The 17,847-nt window shown below is 38.3% G+C and overlaps 1 long non-coding RNA gene across 1 annotated transcript; it reads right to left on the reverse strand.

The window, feature by feature from the left end:
• Positions 1 to 5,396: 5,396 nt before the first annotated feature.
• Positions 5,397 to 14,084, reverse strand: LOC138872573 (uncharacterized). Its single transcript, XR_011401000.1, has 2 exons — positions 13,348 to 14,084; positions 5,397 to 7,019 (listed from the first exon to the last, which is right to left on the reverse strand). It is a non-coding gene; the product is annotated as an uncharacterized lncRNA (long non-coding RNA).
• Between the last annotated feature and the right edge of the window lie 3,763 nt (positions 14,085 to 17,847).

The raw sequence follows: 17,847 nt of genomic DNA on the forward strand, positions 1-17,847 counted from the left end.
GTCCTGGGGTGCAGGCGTGGAAGCTGGGGAGTTAAGTGAAAACCGCAGATGTGGCGTATTGATCGCAGGTGCGGTCCCCAGCCGCATGAAATAGTCCGCATGTGTGGTTATACCTGGGTAGAAGGTATAAATTAAATCCTTCGCAAATTTTTGCCCATTTCCTCCATTTTTTAAGACGGGATTTGAGCTTTTGGAGAGTTTTGAAGAGGGAATCAAGGGGATACTCATTGAGGTAAGATATTTGAGCTTAAAACTTGTGACTATGGTAATATTCAGTTGTTTAAGCATGAAATTGGTAGAAATTAGGGATGAAATTAAGGGGTTAGGGCTTGAAAATTGGAGAGATTAATTTGAGGATTTGAGGGACCATTTGATGTCGGATTTTGATGATTTTGGTATAGATAGACTCGTGAGCGAAAGAAGTTTCTAGTTTTGTGATTTTTGTCAGATTCTGAGATGTGGGCCTGGGGAAAGGGTTTGGGCGAATTTCAGGATTTTTGTCTAAATTGATAGTTTTTCGTGTGGAATTGATTCCTTTGCCTATATTGATTGCATTGTATTGCTTTTGGTTATATTCGGGACATTTGGAGGCTGATTCCAGAGGCAAGGGCGTAGCAGAGTAGGATTTTGCTTGGGTTGAGGCAAGTAACGCTTCCAAACTTGGTTCTGAGGGTTCGAAACCCCAAACTATGTGCTATATGATTGTATTGAGGTGACACACATGCCAAGTGACGGGCATTTTCACCGTGAGAATTGTGGCCTGGTTCATTCCATGGCACCGCTAAATGATTCTTTCTCGTTGATATTCGTGTTTCTATCATGTGATTAAGTAAATGGGTTATAAATCATGGTAGATATCATGTTAGGGCTTCACGTCGATAGTGTTAAGACCCGAGTGGTTGTTTCTTGCTGTCGTTTCATTGATTCACTGATATTCTATACTCAGTCTTATTCATGTATATCATATCATGTCTCAGTCTCACTGATTATTATTTGGCACATCATAGCATTCTTTCGGGCTAGTTTGATGGCAATTTGAGCCAGTATGTGTGAGACTGGAGAGTGATAACTGGGTGAGGCCGAGAGCCTGATTATGAGTGACAGTTATGGGATCGGGCTGCACACCGTAGTGGTTATGTTGATGGTTATGAAAGCGTTTGGACTGTAGGAACCCCTCCGGAGTCTGTAACACACCCCTAGTGAGCGCAGATGATATTTGAGGGATGGATTTCCCTTGACATGGATTTGTCGGAAGTATTGATATCTGGAGATAGATTTATCGCCAGGGTTGGATTACTTTTTTTCCTCGGAACTAAGTGACTTATAGTCAGCGATGAATATGTTTCGGGATGGATTTCCCTGGGCCAGATGGCCATATGTGGTACCAAGTGGTTGAGTGTGTGTATATATATATACCTGGAGATAAATTTCTCCTCAAGGTTGGATTACCCTTGTCCCTCGGTACTGGTTGACTTGTGGCCAATGTTGTATATGTTCCGGGATGGATTTCCTCGGGTCGGATGGCCATATGTAGTACCGAGCAGTTGAGCACTTGAGAGTGGGAGCACATGGTGCATTTCATACATTTTGCGCATTGGCATGTAGAGTTAGCTTAGCTTTATATTCCACATTGTACAGATCTATAATTATCTTACTGCTTGAGTTGTATTCTTGAATTGACAGCATGCATATTTTTCCTGCTCAGTTTATTTCTGTTAACTGTTGAGGTTACGTTCGTCACTACCTATCAGTCCATAGTTTGGACTCACTATTTACTAAGTTGTTGTACTCACATTATCCCCTGCACTTTGTGTGCAGATCCAGGTATCTCAGGCCACGGTAGCGGTTGTTGACTATTCCAGCCACGGACTTTCATCGGAGATAGCGAGGTAGATGTCTGGCGATCGCAGTCCCGCCTTTCTCCTTCTTTATCTTCCTTTTAGTATACTTTGGCTATTTTCAGACTATTTTAGTCTTGCTATATTTCAGAACAGTTGTAGTATTTGCTCATGACTTAGTGACACCCGAGGTCAGACATTTATTTCCATATTTTAGTTTTTGAATTTATCTTTTTTCCGGAATTTCAATATGAAAAGGTTATTATCTAATTTGTAATGAAATATCAAATCATTTTGGGAATGTGTCGGATGGCCTAGTTCTATGATAGGCGCCGTCACAACCGGGTTGGTTTTGGGTCGTGACAAGTTGGTATCAGAGCCTAGGTTACATAGGTCTCACGAGTCATGAGCAGATTTAGTAGAGTCTTGCGGATCGGTACGGAGGAAAACTTCACATTCTTGAATTCTTGTCATGCGAATCTGTTGATTCTGGTAACTAAACTTTTGTTATTCTATTCTTTCATAAATGGTGAGGACACGTGCTACCGGTCAGGACGGACGACCACCAGTACCACCAGATGGGGCCAGTAGAGGCCGTGGTAGGGGCAGGGGTGCAGCCCGCACAGCAGGTAGGGCAGCACTTGCAGATCCCCTAGCCGCCCCAGTTCATGATCAGGTCCCAGTTGTGGATGCTCTAGCGGGACCAGTCCAGGCACCAGTTGTGCCTATTGTTATTCTAGGTCTTTAGGAGACCTAAGCTTAGATTTTGACCGTGTGCACCAGTCCTGCTCAGGCGGTTGCCGTTTCTTCTACAACAGCTAATTCCCAGTCCGGAAGAGGCACTCAGACTCCCACCGCCCGTACACCCGAGCAGGTTGTTCAGGGATTACAGGCACCGGAGGCACCACCAGCCCAGCCGGTTGCACCTACTTAGGATTATATGGTACTAGTCATGCCTGATGACGAACAGTGTAGGTTAGAGAGGTTTAGTAGACTTCAGCCTCCGACTTTCAGTGTTGTAGAGGGTGAGGATGCCCAGGGTTTCTTGGACAAGTGTTAGAGGATTCTTCGTACAGGGGGAATTCAGGAGACCAGTGGGGTCTCGTTCACTACCTTTCAGTTCTCTGGAGCTGCCTTTACTTGGTGGGAGGATTATGAGAGGCGTAGCCCTGTTGGTGCAGCGCCCCTTACTTGGCAGAAGTTCTCCATTCTCTTTCTAGAGAAGTATGCACCGCAGTCTCGCAGAAAGGAGCTACGCAGACAATTCGAGCAGTTGCGTCAGGATGATATGACTATGACGCAATATGAGATGAGGTTTTCCGAGTTAGCTCGTCATATTGTTTGGTTGGTTCCTACAGACAGGGAGAGGATCAGGAGGTTCGTGGAAGGCCTCGCGTATCAGCTACGTATTCTTATGACCAGAGAGAGACTGTTTGGTGCTTCTTTTGAGGAGGTAGTTGACATTGCCAGAGAGATAGAGTCGGTTTGCCGCTAGGAGCGAGTTGAGAGGGAGGTCAAGAGGCCTCGGGGATCTGGTAGTTTTGGTGGTGTTCCTTCCGGAGGTCAGTTCCAACACGACAGAGGCTGTCCATTCAGACATGCTCAGTCAGCTCGTCCAGGTCACCATGGTGGATCATCTGGCCATGGTTCTCACAGTTCACATCAAGGCTACTCGTCCCTCAGTTCCCTTCCAGCTCAGAGTTTGACTCATGCACTATCGGTTCAGGGTTCATCTATGCCTTGTTCTTCTACTAGGTATCCCGGTGCTCGGGGCTCCCTTCAGTCCCCATTGCCAGTGGCCAGTAGAGGTTTCTTTGAGTGTAGAGATTTGGGTCATATCAAGAGTATTTGGTAGTTCACCGGCGACTCAACGGTGACTGATTTTGGACAATTTCACATGGTTAACTAGCTGCATTTTCATGGCTTCTCATGGCTGATTTTCTGGTTGAAAGTGATGAAAGATCAATTAAGTTTTGAGGTGACATAACTGGTTTCAAAGTTACGTTCATGGAGATTTTTTAGACTGGTTTTAATGGGGGAGAAATTCAAAAATAGCCATATTTACAAGTGGTCATTCAAAAATAGTCACAGTTTCAAAAGTAATCGAAATTTAGCCACTTTTCATGTAATGATAAATCTGAACGAAAACATTGTTTAAAATCCGAAAAAATACTCCAGCATAATATACACGGTCCAGCATAATATACTGGAGTTTGGAGCACTGGTGCTCCAGCCTCCAGTATATTATACTGGAGCCAGCAAAGTATACCGGTCTAGCATAATATGCTGAAAGTTCATACACAGGTGCACCAAACTCCAGTATATTATGCTTGACCGGTCTCTCTTGCAGCAAAATAGTGGCTATTTTTCAATGACTTGGCAAACACTGACTATTTTTAAATGACCAGTCCGAAAATTAGCTAGACTGTGTTATTTTAACTTTTAATGGTGACGAATGTGGTGTTCATGAATATTTTTGTGCCTTCCTTTTTCCTCTGTTTCTTTGCTTCCCCGATTCGTTCTCTCTCTCTGTCTCTCTCAATTTCTGTCCGCTTAGCCCCCCTTCCCCTTACTCTGTGTGTGTGTGTGTGAATTCCTTTTTGGCTCAAGGAAGGGAGATGGAGATTGCTAGAATAGAGGAGTTAAAGGGTAGGACAAGGAAAAAAAAGGGAAACAACTGCCCTCTCTCAAGTTTTTTTCCCCAGTTTTTCAGGTTTTTCTCTATTAGGGTTTTGTTGGATTTTGAAGATAAAAGATCTGATGGGTTATGGGCGTTTTGGGATCCAATTTAGGAAGTTGGGTTGGGTTCATACCTTGTTGGGTATAAATTTGGACTAAGAAGACTAAAATAATATAATATAATTATAAAAATATAAAAATCACTCTTAATTAATTAAATAAACTACTAAAATAAAACTAAATATTAAAAATGAAACTATTTTTGTATTTTCAAATGTTATAATAAAGTAAAAACTAGAGAAAATAGGCTAAAGCCATGGTAAAATTAAAATACTATTGTTATAAATATACTAATTGACCGTAAACTAAATATGAAAATATAGAAAGGTGAGAAACATGATAAATAAAACTATTTTGAGTTTTATAATTTATGTCTCAAGATTAAAAGTAAACTAGATTAAAATAAACTTAAGTAAATATTTAAAAAAAATTAAAGTACTAAAACTAACTTTAAAATTTGCGGGGGTCAAACATTACGTGCTTACAGCTGCCCCTCTTTGCTTGGAAATACAAAGTGTTTTTTAGCAAAGAATCAAGTAAGCGACGTAATTGATTTCTGACCCGACACTTATTCAAAACAAAACAAAGATGGACAAAAGATTGTGACCGAGCCCTGGTATCTGAGCTGCCTACATATTCTTGGCTAAAAAGGAATCAGCCCACGTGTAGTTCAGAAAGATCAATAGACTGATGAGTTTGAGAGTCGAGTGAGGTTCCGTCGAGGCTCCGGGCCGTGGTCCTGTTATTACATCAAATCAAAATCTAAAAGAACTAAATAAGACTATCAGTTATGTGTTACAAGATTCCTATCTATAAGTCTTTTGAAACTTGATCTTGAGTCTTGAATGGTTCTTCATGCAAACTTTTAATTTAAACCTTGTTGCTTGCTAGCTGCAAGTGCTAGTTCATTCTTCTACGGCTTCTTCTGATAAAAATGGGGAATGCAGTGCTCGTGAACTCAATAATGTTTTGAGCAGTTCACATCTTTCATCTGCTTCTATATTTTGGATTCACTTCTTTTTTCTTTTCTTTTATTCTGGATTGAGACTTCTTCTTTTGGTCATCTTAAACCCTGTGCCTTGAGGTAAAACCTGCTCAAACACCAAAATAAAATAAGCGAACGAAATTTTTCTTCTCCAGTTTTCACTAGAAATATTTCATGAGTTGTTGGAAAAATTATAGTTCACCTATGCTATTGATGAAGGATGCAACGATGAGAGTAAAACTAAGACTCGACTAGGATGTGCGTCTCCTGTGAGATTGAGCTTAAGGAAAACTCTAAATTGAGCTTGACTAAACTAAAAATTGACCATATTCTCCTGGCGGGACCCCTGAACTAAAGGAAAACTAAAGATTAACAACTTAAGAAAACTAAAATTGACCCTATTCTACAGGCGGGACCCCTAAACTTAAGAAAAGCTAAAGATTAACAACTTAAGAAATCTAAAAACCCTATTCTCCTGGCGGGACCCTTAAACTAAAAGAATTCTAAAGACTAACATCTTAAGGAAACTAAAAATTGACCTTATTCTCTAGGCGGGACCCTTGAACTTAAGGAAAAACAAATATTAACAACTTAAGAAAATTAAAAACCGACCATATTCTCCAGGCGGGACCCCTGAACTTAAAGAAAACTAAGACTAACAACCTATGAGAATTAAAAGTTGACCCTATTTTCCAGGAGGGACCCCGGAACCTAAGAAAAACTAAAGATTAAAAGTTAGAGAAACTAACAACTGACCTTATTCTCTAGGCAGGACCCCTGAACTCAAGGAAAACTAAAGATTAACATGTTAAAGAAACTAAAACCAACCCTTTTTTTTTTAAATCCAGACTTTTTTTATTATTCTAGGAGAAAAGTCAACAGATTAGGTTTTAGTCTGAGGAGAAAGATTCATCAAACTAAGACATCTATCATAGGAGAAAATTTATCAGACTAGGTTTTCTAATTTTTATTTTAGGAGAAAGATTCATCAAACTATGATTTCTAACCTAGTAGAAAATTTCATCAGACTAGGACTTTTATATCTTAGGAGAAAGATTCATCAGACTAAGCTTTTTATCCTAGAAGAAAGCTCATCAGACTAGGTTTTCTTATCTTAGGAGAAAAATTCATCAGACTAAAACTTCTATCTTAGGAGAAAGATTCATCAGACTAAGACGTTTATCCTAAGAGAAAATTCATCAGACTAGTCTTTTTATCTTAGGAGAATGATTCATCAGACTAAGATTTTTATTGGAAGGAAAATTCATCAGACTAGGATGTATTACCTTAGGAGGAAAAACTGTGAAGAGCAATGGCAGGATTTTATGCACATTAGTAAAACAAATAAAGGCAAAGATTTGAGAAACTTCCCTTTGTCGGCTCTTCTCTTCTCTTCTTTTTCTCTTCTTTTTCTATTCTTTTTTGTTTTGAACCACTTTCCTTGCCCTGCTTTGTTCCTGTTTCAAACAAAAAAAAGTTGTCAGTTTTGAAAGTGGTGGTCGGTTTGTGTCCTTGGGTCTTGGGCAGCTTGGCTTTTGCTCAATCAACTTGAGTCGGTTTTAAAGACTATTGTTCTGCATCAACCCTGATTGTTTCACACCCAGTACCATTTGTATTTGTGACTCAACTAGCCTTATCCCAATTGGAGATCTTTTCTTAGGTAACCTTTTCTGATATTTTGAATGGCTTCTTGCTTTTTGAGCAATTTGTTTGTCAGAGAGAGTCACAAGTTATCTTTGTTTGCGCCAAGTATGCTGACAAGAGTCTTTTTAGGGGGCGGAGGGAGGACCATTTTCATGAATCCTCAAGGCATGTTGACTGTAACAACCGAGTGTGATGGCCAAATTTACTTTTATGCAACTGAAAAGCTGGTAGCAGATTTGAAATCTTTTCTTGCTTATTTTGACAAGGATTGACTCAGAGTGAAATGGCACAATGATGCAAAGAAACAGCATTAAGAGGAAATGCTCCTGTCGGGAAGTACAGAAGGAGGAGTTTTTTTAAAAATAACTAGCCTTAATGATCATGATATGCATTTTGGGCTTAACGGCTGATCTATCAAACTAATCCAATCTTCCCTTTTACCATTCTTATGACCTTTGAAGTCGGGCTTGTTTGTGCTAATACTTTGCATCAGCTTCACAACTCACTTTTGACTAGTGGTGTCCCGAGGGACTTTCACTAACAAGCCTCTCTCATTTATTTATCCCTACTTATCGTCTCCTTACAGTGCCCGTGAGTGTTTTCACGAGTAAGACTCTCTCATTTTTCTTTTTCTTTTTTCTTTCCCCTTCTTTTTTTCTTTTGTGAACAACTTGACAGTGTTTTATGTCATATGACAACTATTGCTTATTGCATACGTCTCTTCACATTCTTGAAGGCATATCGGGAGGTCCTTATTTGGAAGGTTTTTGTATAGGATTGGAAAGGAAGGTCGACATGAAGGCTCAATTAGACTTAATATGATGGGTTGTACATTTGCAACTCTTGGAATCGGCCTTCTCAAAAAACTAAACAAACTCATGCTCCCTTTTCAGATACTGAATTTTTTTTCTTTTTTTTTTGTATTCTTATTTGGTTGGACCGAACCTTGTAAGGTTGCCTACGTATCCTTTTTTAAAGGAATCGGGTCAAACGTGTTCAAACATCTGACCTAACTATTTATTTATGTTTTCTTTTGTTTTCTTTTTTCAAAACATGTTGCCCCAACTTTTATTTTCTGGAGAATAGACCTTTGATTGTTCTTTTCTTCTTCTTTTTTTCACTTGAACTTTCTAAGAGTTGCCCCAGTTTGTACTCTAGGAGCATCATTTTTTAGACTTGTAACTCTAAACTTGATTCCAAAAGAGGGTGGTTAAAGAAAATAACACAGGCTCAAAAGGGCAACGAAGGGTATAAAGTGTTTGGGTAGCAGAAAAAAGGCCTCCTAGCCTCGAGAATGCCAAACATAGTATCCCTTCGTGATCACAATATTGATGAACATGTCTGTCTTCTTGGCGTGTCGTGGTCGAAAGAAACTTCCATCCATTAATGTCAAACTTTCCACCAAACTTCAATTGATTCTTCCTCAGACCCGACCTTCACAATGATTGGAAGGTAAAGATCATTCACCTCCACGAGTTTGACTATTCTAGTTCCACGTGAATTTTACTCGAGCTTAATTCTAAAGTGTTTTGATTCTTTATTCATCCTCAAAAGTGTCTGGTTCTCAGTTATATAGTTCAAGACTAAATCAGTTTTTCTAATATCTAGCCAAAAATTTCGCATGCATGTTATGTCCAAAGAACTAGCCTGGAAAGAAACTAAGCACAGAATGATACGAAAGGATAAACTGCATTTTATTGAATAAGGGTGGAAGAGCTTGACAATAAAACAAACAACCTAAAATCCGAGTAACAACCCTAAAATAACCCTAGATAATAAAATAGCAACATAACAAACAGACAAGACTCACACTAACAAAATAGAGGGATGGAAGGGTTTGACTCAATAAAACATTAAAAAAATCTGGATCACAACCCTGAAATAACCCAGATAATAGAAAAAACATCAAAACAAGCGACCAAGATTCCTTCTTAGTGAGGAGGGAATGACTTTTCAATTGCTAACTTTGAAATTTAGCCACAAATTTGCTCATCTAGATCACCAGGGTCTTCTCTAATTTCAATCTCATTAACTTCAGTCGACGCGTTTCCGAGAGGATTCTCATACTCCATGTCACCACGTATCATCCCAACAAAGTGTGCATAATTATGTGCAAGCAAAGGATTCTCCATGATATTCTGGGTGTCACTGTCTTGAATCACAATCAGTTTTTTCCTGGATCATCCTTTCTATTTCTCTTTTCAAATCCCGACAACTTTTAACATTGTGCCCTAGGGCATTGGAATGGTATTCACACCTTTTAGAAGGGTCAAAGCTTCTTATATGTGGATCCATATAATTTGGAGGAGTGGGTGCAATCATGTCATAATACTTTAATCTCTCAAACAAGCTAGCATAGGACTCTCCTATTGGTGTAAAAGTATCCTTCAACCTTTGTTCCCCTTTATACCCCTGGCTTGGATGTGGGTTATAGGTCACTTAAAAATTTTGTAGAGGCTGGTGAAGATTTTGCGGTGTTGGTGCCCGCCTTTTGGCATGTCTTTGTGGTTGGACAACATACTGAGGTTGAGCAATAGAGTATTGTAGGTTCTGAGGTGGATATTAGTGCTCAGGGGAATCATCGAAAACCAGACGAGTCTGGTCATACCCTCGAGATATTCTCCTAGGGCCTCTTCTCGACCCTGATGTCATCATGGTTTCTTCATCCTTCCCACTCGTGTCACTAAAATTAACGGATTCAATCTGGATAGCCTGAGTTGTGGCTTTGAGAACTTCTTGACTTATAATTCTGCCTGTCTTAAGGCCATTCTCAACCATTTCCCCAATTTTGATTGCTTCCGAGAAGGATTTGCCCACTGCGAACATCATGTTTTGAAAATAATCTGGCTCCTGAGCCTGAAGGAAGACAGTGATTAGCTCATGGTTATCCATGAGTGGCTTATCTCTAGCCGCTTGCTCTTTCCATTAAATGGCATATTCCTTGAAACTTTTAGTTGGTTTCTTCTTCAGGTTTGAAAGGGAATTGCGATCTGGGGTGATGTCGATGTTGTATTGGAACTGTTTGACAAAGGCCTGGGCCATGTCATCCCAGATATACCAGCGAGATGTGTGTTGATCCATAAATCATTCGGAGGCTACTCTCGTAAGGCTTTCCCCAAAATAAGCCATCAGTAATTATCCTTTTCCTCTCGCACCTCTTAGTTGATTGCAATACCTTTTCAGGTGAGCTATGGGGTCTCCATGTCCATCATACTTTTCAAATTTGGGAGTCTTAAAACCAAGTGGCAAACGAACATAGGGGAACATACATAGATCCTTGAGGCAATACTCTTCTGACCTGTCAACCATTGCATGGTTTTCAACTGTTGTTCTAAGTTTTTCAATCTTTAGGTCATTTTTTCCTGTGCCATCTTTCGAGCTGTCTTCTCAATCTTTGCAGGAAGATTAAATAGGTACGAGTGATACTTAGGAGAGTGGAACTGTTCTTTTTAGGTAGCAAATTATGACTCATGAGTTTTCCTCTGCATTACCATCGGCTGCTGGATGGTAAAGACGGGCATAACAATAGTGGTTGTCTGATTGGTTGTCAATGGCATACTTTGGGAGCGCACAACAGAAGTTCCAGATGTAGTCGTACATTTGGGATAGAGACTGAACCTAGGTGGATAGGATTGATCAGACAATGAGACCGAAATGGTAGTAGTCGAGATGGATGTAAACTCTGGGAAACCATGAATAGAAAAAGGCGGTCCTTGGCCATTGTCCCATGCTTTACACATTTCAGTTATTTGCTGCTTCAGTACTCTATTTTCCTCAACCACAGTAGACTCTTGTTGAAGCCTCTGACCCTGAGCCTCTTGAGCAATCGTAACAAATTCGATATCAGTTGTCATTTTTCCTCGGATCTTGTGTTGTCAGCTTACCAAAAACTGAGCACCTCAAACTTTCTTCACCATTCAAAACAAGAACACGTTAGAATGAGCTCAACCAATTATTATCAAGTTTTTTTTGTTTTTTTTTTTGGATTTTGAATTTTTTAAAAATGGTCAATCGAACCTTATGTGGGTTGCCTACGTATCATGTGAAAACATGAATCAGATCTTTGCGTAGTTCCTGAGGAATAGGAATATGTAAATAAGCTGGAAGATTAGAAATAAGTAAATAAGCTAACTCCTTTTTTTTTTACTTTTTGAAAACACTCAGACAATGAAAGCATTTAGAAAATGAATATGTATTTTTTGCATATTTTTAAAGAGGAAAGAATTTTTTTTGGATTTTTGGTTTTTGATTTTTTTTAATAATTTTTTTAAAAGAAAGACTTCTAAAGAAGAAAGAAGATATATTTTTTGAATATTTGGGGAAAAACTTCTAAAAAAATAGAAAATAATTTTTTGGATTTTGCTTTGCTTTGTTTTCTTTTTCAAATGAAAGACTTCTACAAAGAAAATATTTTTGGGCTTAAATTTTTTTCTTATTTAGGATTTTCTAAGGAAAGACTTCTAAAGAAGGAATTAAAGGAAAATATTTTTGGATTTTTAAAAATTTGGTGGTCGGAACCGATGAGGTTTGCCTACGTATCTCACATCCGGTGAGAATTAAACCCACGTAGTTCGGTCAAAAGCGAAAAATATCTCAAAATGTTAGTCTATTTTTCAACACCCTTTGAGTAAAATCAAAAACAGTTCGATTTTTGAACACATAGATTTGATGAGAACCAGGTGAATTTCACTCTCTTATTTTTTCTCATTTCTTTCTTTTATTCTAGAAGTCAGTCAACATGCAAGACCGGATCAAATAAAATGCACAAGTAGAACATAAGATGTATCATGATGGTCTTGTAATTTCGGGTACACCTATCCTAGACGGACCCAATCCATGTGTTGAGTCCCCAAAGTCAGATGCACGTGATGCAAACAAACATTCCTACTAGGGATCCGACATGAGGTTATATTAATATAGGTTTAAAATCCTGAGGGTGTATTTTAGACTTGGCTTACCTGAGCGACTAGCTCTAGCCGAGGTGGGGGCAATGTACCGGGAGCATGAAAGTCTACCCGGCTTAGTTGTTGATCCAGCCTCGTTCTATTTTGTATGACCTCTAACAGAAAAGTGGGCCACACACACGTGTACACCAATAATTCAGAATACTCAGAAGGGAGGTGTAAGAAGGTAGTTTATACAGTTCACATAATATCAAAGCGGTAAATGAGCGGTAATTAGCATATTAGGCCCACAGATATAGTAATATCAACAAACAATAAAGCCAAGTACATATTACACTACAAGATCTAATTCTGAACCCTGAACCAGAGATTCTGGATTCTTGTCCCCAGCAGAGTTGTCAGAGCTGTCAACCCTCCTTTTTCCCGAGGGGATAGGGAGTTTTTTCAAGTAAAGTGACATTATTCGAAAAGGAATCAATTTTATTTAATTTTAAAGAGTCGCCACTTGGAATGAAGTTTTTTAGGTGTTCCAAGTCGCCAATTGTTAAATCCCTAATCGAGGAAAGTTTTAAGAGCATGCCTAAAAGCATATTAACGTATTCATGGATTATTTTTCCTACTTTGAGATTATTGTGAGGCCATGACTTATGAAATTTATTATGGAGAAATATGGAATTTAATTACTAGGACTATTTACAAAATGAATTACTATACTATGTCGTGAAAAGTATTTGCAATTAACTCAAACCCCAATTCCTAATATCGCCGACCTTAAACATCTCGAACCCTCAATGGACAAATTGGCTTAAAGGCTTAATCTTTCTTATTTTATTCTTATTAACCTTATGATTCAATAAAACTCAACAATTTCTCAAGTTAACATAATGAAGACATCACACTAACATGGAATTTTATCAAGCAAAACAAGAAACAATTATAAACCACTCAAAACCACATGATGTATATTAACAACACCGTTCAATTATAAACAAGCAGATCTAACATAAAACATGTGAGATATCACCACAAATCCAACAAGTAACATTGTTCATGCTATTTATTTCAATTGACGAAAGGTGCGGCGCACAAAGGCAGAAAAGATTAACATAAAGCATATGGATAACTTAATTATGATAATGAGAGGGGAAGGTATGGTAACAACAGATTGAAACAAAATGATTAAGTATTCATCTAAACTAACAAAAATTAGCTGAAATAATTGAAGGGAAGAGTGCACCTTTTATTGCTGAAATTTCCAACATATACAAAGGAGCGACCACCAAAAGAAACAATGATTCAAATGAGCGACTGATCGGAACTTCGAACCAGCGACGGAACCTCGAACTGAAAATTGCAACTTGCAACCTCGATTGACCTTGCAAAACCGGTGATTTAGTTGGCTGGTTTTTGCTTGTTTGAAGCTGATTTTTGGGGGTGATTTTGCTGGTTTTGGCTAAGATTTCGGCTAGTGTATGGTGGTGACGTTTTGGTGGTTCGTCGGCGACTCAACAGTGACTGATTTTGGACAATTTCACATGGTTAACTAGCTGTATTTTCATGGCTTATCATGGCTGATTTTCTGGTTGAAAGTGATGAAAGATCAGTTGAGTTTGAGGTGGCGAAACTGGTTTCAAAGTTATGTTGATGGAGATTTTTTGGACTGGTTTTAATGGTGATGAATGTGGTGTCCACGGGCTGTTCATGAAGCTTTTCGTGCATTCCTCTTTCATCTATTTTTTTTGCTTCCTAGATTCGTTCTATCTCTCTCAATTTCTGTCTGCTTCGCCCATTCCCCTTACTGTGTGCGTGTGTGTAAATTTTTTTTTGGCTCAATGAAGGGAGATGGCTATTGCTAGAATAGAGGAGTTGAAGGGTGGTAAGGACGAGGAAAAAAGGGGAACGACTGCCCTCTCTCAAGCTTTTTCCCCAATTTTTCAGGTTTTTCTCTATTAGGATTTTGTTGGATTTTGAAGGTAAAAGATCTGATAGGTTATGGGGGTTTTGGGCTCCAATTTAGGAGGTTAGGTTAGGCTCATGCCTTGTTGGGTTAAATTTGGGCTAAGAAGACTAAAACAATATAATGTAGTTATAAAAATCACTCTTAATTAATTAAATTAAATTACTAAAATAAAATTAAATATTAAAAGTGAAACTATTTTTGTGTTTTCAAATGTTATAATAAGAAAAAAGTAGAGAAAATAGGTTAAATCATGGTAAAATTGAAATACTATTATTATAAGTATATTAATTGACCGTAAACTAAAGATAAAAATATAGAAAGGTGTGAAACATGATAAACAAAACTATTTTTTTTTAATTTATGTCTCAAGATTAAAAGTAAAATAGATTAAAATTATATTAAAATAAAATCAAGTAAATATTTTAAAAAATATTAAAGTACTAAAACTAACTTTAAAATTTGCGTAGGTAAAAAATTACGTGCTTACAAAAAGCACTGAGTTTGTCATCATCAAAAAGGGAGAATTTGTTGTCCTAAGTAAGTTTGTTTTGATGATTGACGAAAGAACTCAAGCATGAACCAGGTCCATACATAGTGTACACAGATATGGGCAGATTCAAGCACAAGGCATGCACCTGAAGGAGATAAGCTAATGTGGTTATATCTGATATCTCCTGAACGAAAAGGTTCATAATTTATAAGGAGCAAGACTCCTTATTCGAAGAGAACTCTTTCCTAGACAAGAGAAGAGTTAGAAGTTGAAGATAACTAGAACTCTTCCACCAAGGAAGAGTATCGCATTAGAACTTTAGTTATTTCCTATTCTACTAACTCTATATATTTTAGGATGTTCTCATTTTACAGGGACCACAAGCGCTGAAGTTAAACGAGAGTTGAGAGCAAAATAGCAAGGCATTTTGCAAGCAATTCATGTGTGATTCAAGTGTGCGAACCTGAAGTTACATGAACCAGATAGAAGAACCAGTTCCAAGTGTCTGTCTTTTTTTCTAGTTTCATTGTAGTAGGGCTTTTGAGTTGTACCTTTCAGCTTTCTGTAGAAGCATTTATACTAGGTACTCTGAGTGGATTGTTCAAGTTCGAGTTAACTTGAAATTGTCGCAACAGTTTGAGGCTGGTTGCCACAAAGGGTTAGAGGTAGTACTTAGGTATACAAGAGTTTTTTAAACACTATTTTTGGCTCAGTGATTTAGTGAAGTATTGGGAAAAATCCTACTGGTAGTAGGTTGTGTTTTTTTACCTTTTGAGCCGGGTGTTTTTCACATAAGAATACTCATTGTTTACCCTAAAATTTGGATAATAATTAAACTTATAATGTGAGTTTATGGATATGTGATTTAACCTAATATCAATCGATAAACTTAAGTATAAATAATGGAAATTGATAATAATATAAAGCAAACCATCGTTTGGGCGGAGCCCTCGAGCTTGAATACCCTTGAGCTAGTTATGCAATAGCAGTTAAAACGCAACAAAATGATAAGCAAGAAAATGTAAAAGAGATAATATTATATTGTTTTGATTTGAGTGAATGTAAGGTGTCTAAAAATGATGGGGATTCCTCTTTATATAGTAGAAGAATCCTAATTATGGAATAACTCTAATTATATAAGTAAATCCTATGATTAGCCTAAACAACTACCCTTGATCTGATATGATATGTTCCGGAATTTCCGCCGTGATCCTCGACCGGTTATGGATATATCGCTTTTCCGTTATTGCACTTTGCTCGAAGTCTGTCATATATGCTCTCTATCGTTGTTGGCCTCGATCTCGACGAGCACCTCGATTCTTGAGCTTGATACTTTATATTCGTGTTATGACCTGATCCATTACGAGACCAACTGTTAGTTTGTATGGGTTCACCAAATCGTAGAGTAACTGGTCCTCTACAAGGTTCTACTGAGAGCACTGAATAAAACAGTAAGTAAATGAGGCAGAGGATTTTTACGTGGAAAAATCCCACACAAGGGGATAAAAAACTACTACCTACACCTGTAGGCTTTTAACTTCACTAACTTGCAATTTATCTATTACAAGCCACTTTACAATAATTCCTATTGCAAAGGATTTACTCAACTAACTTGTGGTACCTTTACCACAAGCCACTTTGTGACTATCCTAGTTACAAAGGCTTTTTCTAACTTGTGATGCTATCACCACAAGCCACTTTGTAACCTACGATTACAAAGACTTTTCCTTATAACTAAATCCAGTCACAACATAAACTCAAGGAGTTTACGAATTTACAAGAGGATTCCTAATCAAAATGCTTCTAGGTAAGCAGTTTAGGAGATACAGTAAGTACAATAACAAGGTTACAACTCAACTAGGACAACAACAATTTATCTTTTAGGAACTGGTCCGTAGTAGCGTTCAACCTTGTTCTTCAAGCTTGTGAGGATTGATTTCTCTATTTTTGCAAGAGGCTTGAATGAGAAACAGAAACCTTCCAGTAATGTTTTGTATAAAGATCTTTGGGTACATCTTGATCACATCATTTTAAATGATGTGAGTACTTTGTTTGGTTAGAGAATGAGTGGGCTGACAGTGTAGTGCAGTGCGGCAGAAACAGTGTCGTGAGTCACTTCATTTCCAGCTGTGTCCAATTGACTTTGTACTATTATGAGGAAACCACAAGAGCATCAGGTCCTTGTGTTGGTTCCTAGCTCCTGAAGCTGTAGCAGTTCACTTTTAGCTGGAATCCGTTAAAGCTTGCAGCAATCCAAGTAGGTCAGGTTCACTATCTAGTTCTTAACAGTAAGTTTGTTAGATCATCAAAACATAAGGCAAGAGTATTTAAGATCTATAAATTTCCCCCTTTTTGATGATGACAAACTTAACATTTATAAGTAGGAATTGGGGCAGTAAAAACCAGTTTCAAAATCTCAGGGAACATAGAGTTCCCCCTGAGACTATGCCTTATCTTACATGGTCAGATCAATAGAGCATAAGAACCAGTTCCCCAATGTGTTTCCCCTTGAGTCCTATATTATTTTCCCCCCTTTTGGCATCATTAAAAAGAACAACAGCACAAAGAAGTCTAGCTAAGCTAACTCATGCCATATATGTGCACACAATCATGATAGAGAATAGAACACAGAGAGAGAGTACTAGACATAATAAAAAGGATTTATATTAATAATGATTTAATATGCCTCTGCCTTTTGAAAAAGGAAGAGGCAACATTGGACTTGTTCACAGGAGCAGTAGTACTACATCCTAACCATAAAAAACACAAAAACATCCACCAAACATCAACAAAGAAAAAAAAGAAGAAACATTTCCAGAAAACTGGTCACTGAAGGGGTTCTTAGGGGGCACTAGGAGGAAAATGCTTGGTAGCTACAGCAAGTGTCTGGAGAACAAGGTCTATCCGAGTGTTTCCCGACTTTTGCTCATTGAGCAGTACAACCTTCAGGTTCTCAACTTGCGCCCTGAGACCAGCATTTTCCTGTGTCAAACGAACCACTTCATCATTCGACATGGGAACCGCTCGGGCTTGCTGACCTTCTAAGATAGAATTCCTGGCCTTCAACCGACGAATTTCCTCAGCTGCACTGTTCTGGGCATTGATGAGCTGAGAAACAGTTGAGGTACTTTCTACCCCCCCCATACTGTTCTGGGCATTGATGAGCTGAGAAACAGTTGAGGTACTTTCTACCCCCCCCCCCATACTTCTCAACATACTCACTCTCTTCCAAGGTTGTCTATGAGAATGTCTGCTTTCGGGTCCCCACTTTACCTGTTCCCAATGGA

Source organism: Nicotiana sylvestris, chromosome 7 (genome assembly GCF_000393655.2).
Source record: "Nicotiana sylvestris chromosome 7, ASM39365v2, whole genome shotgun sequence".
Classification (NCBI taxonomy): domain Eukaryota; kingdom Viridiplantae; phylum Streptophyta; class Magnoliopsida; order Solanales; family Solanaceae; genus Nicotiana; species Nicotiana sylvestris.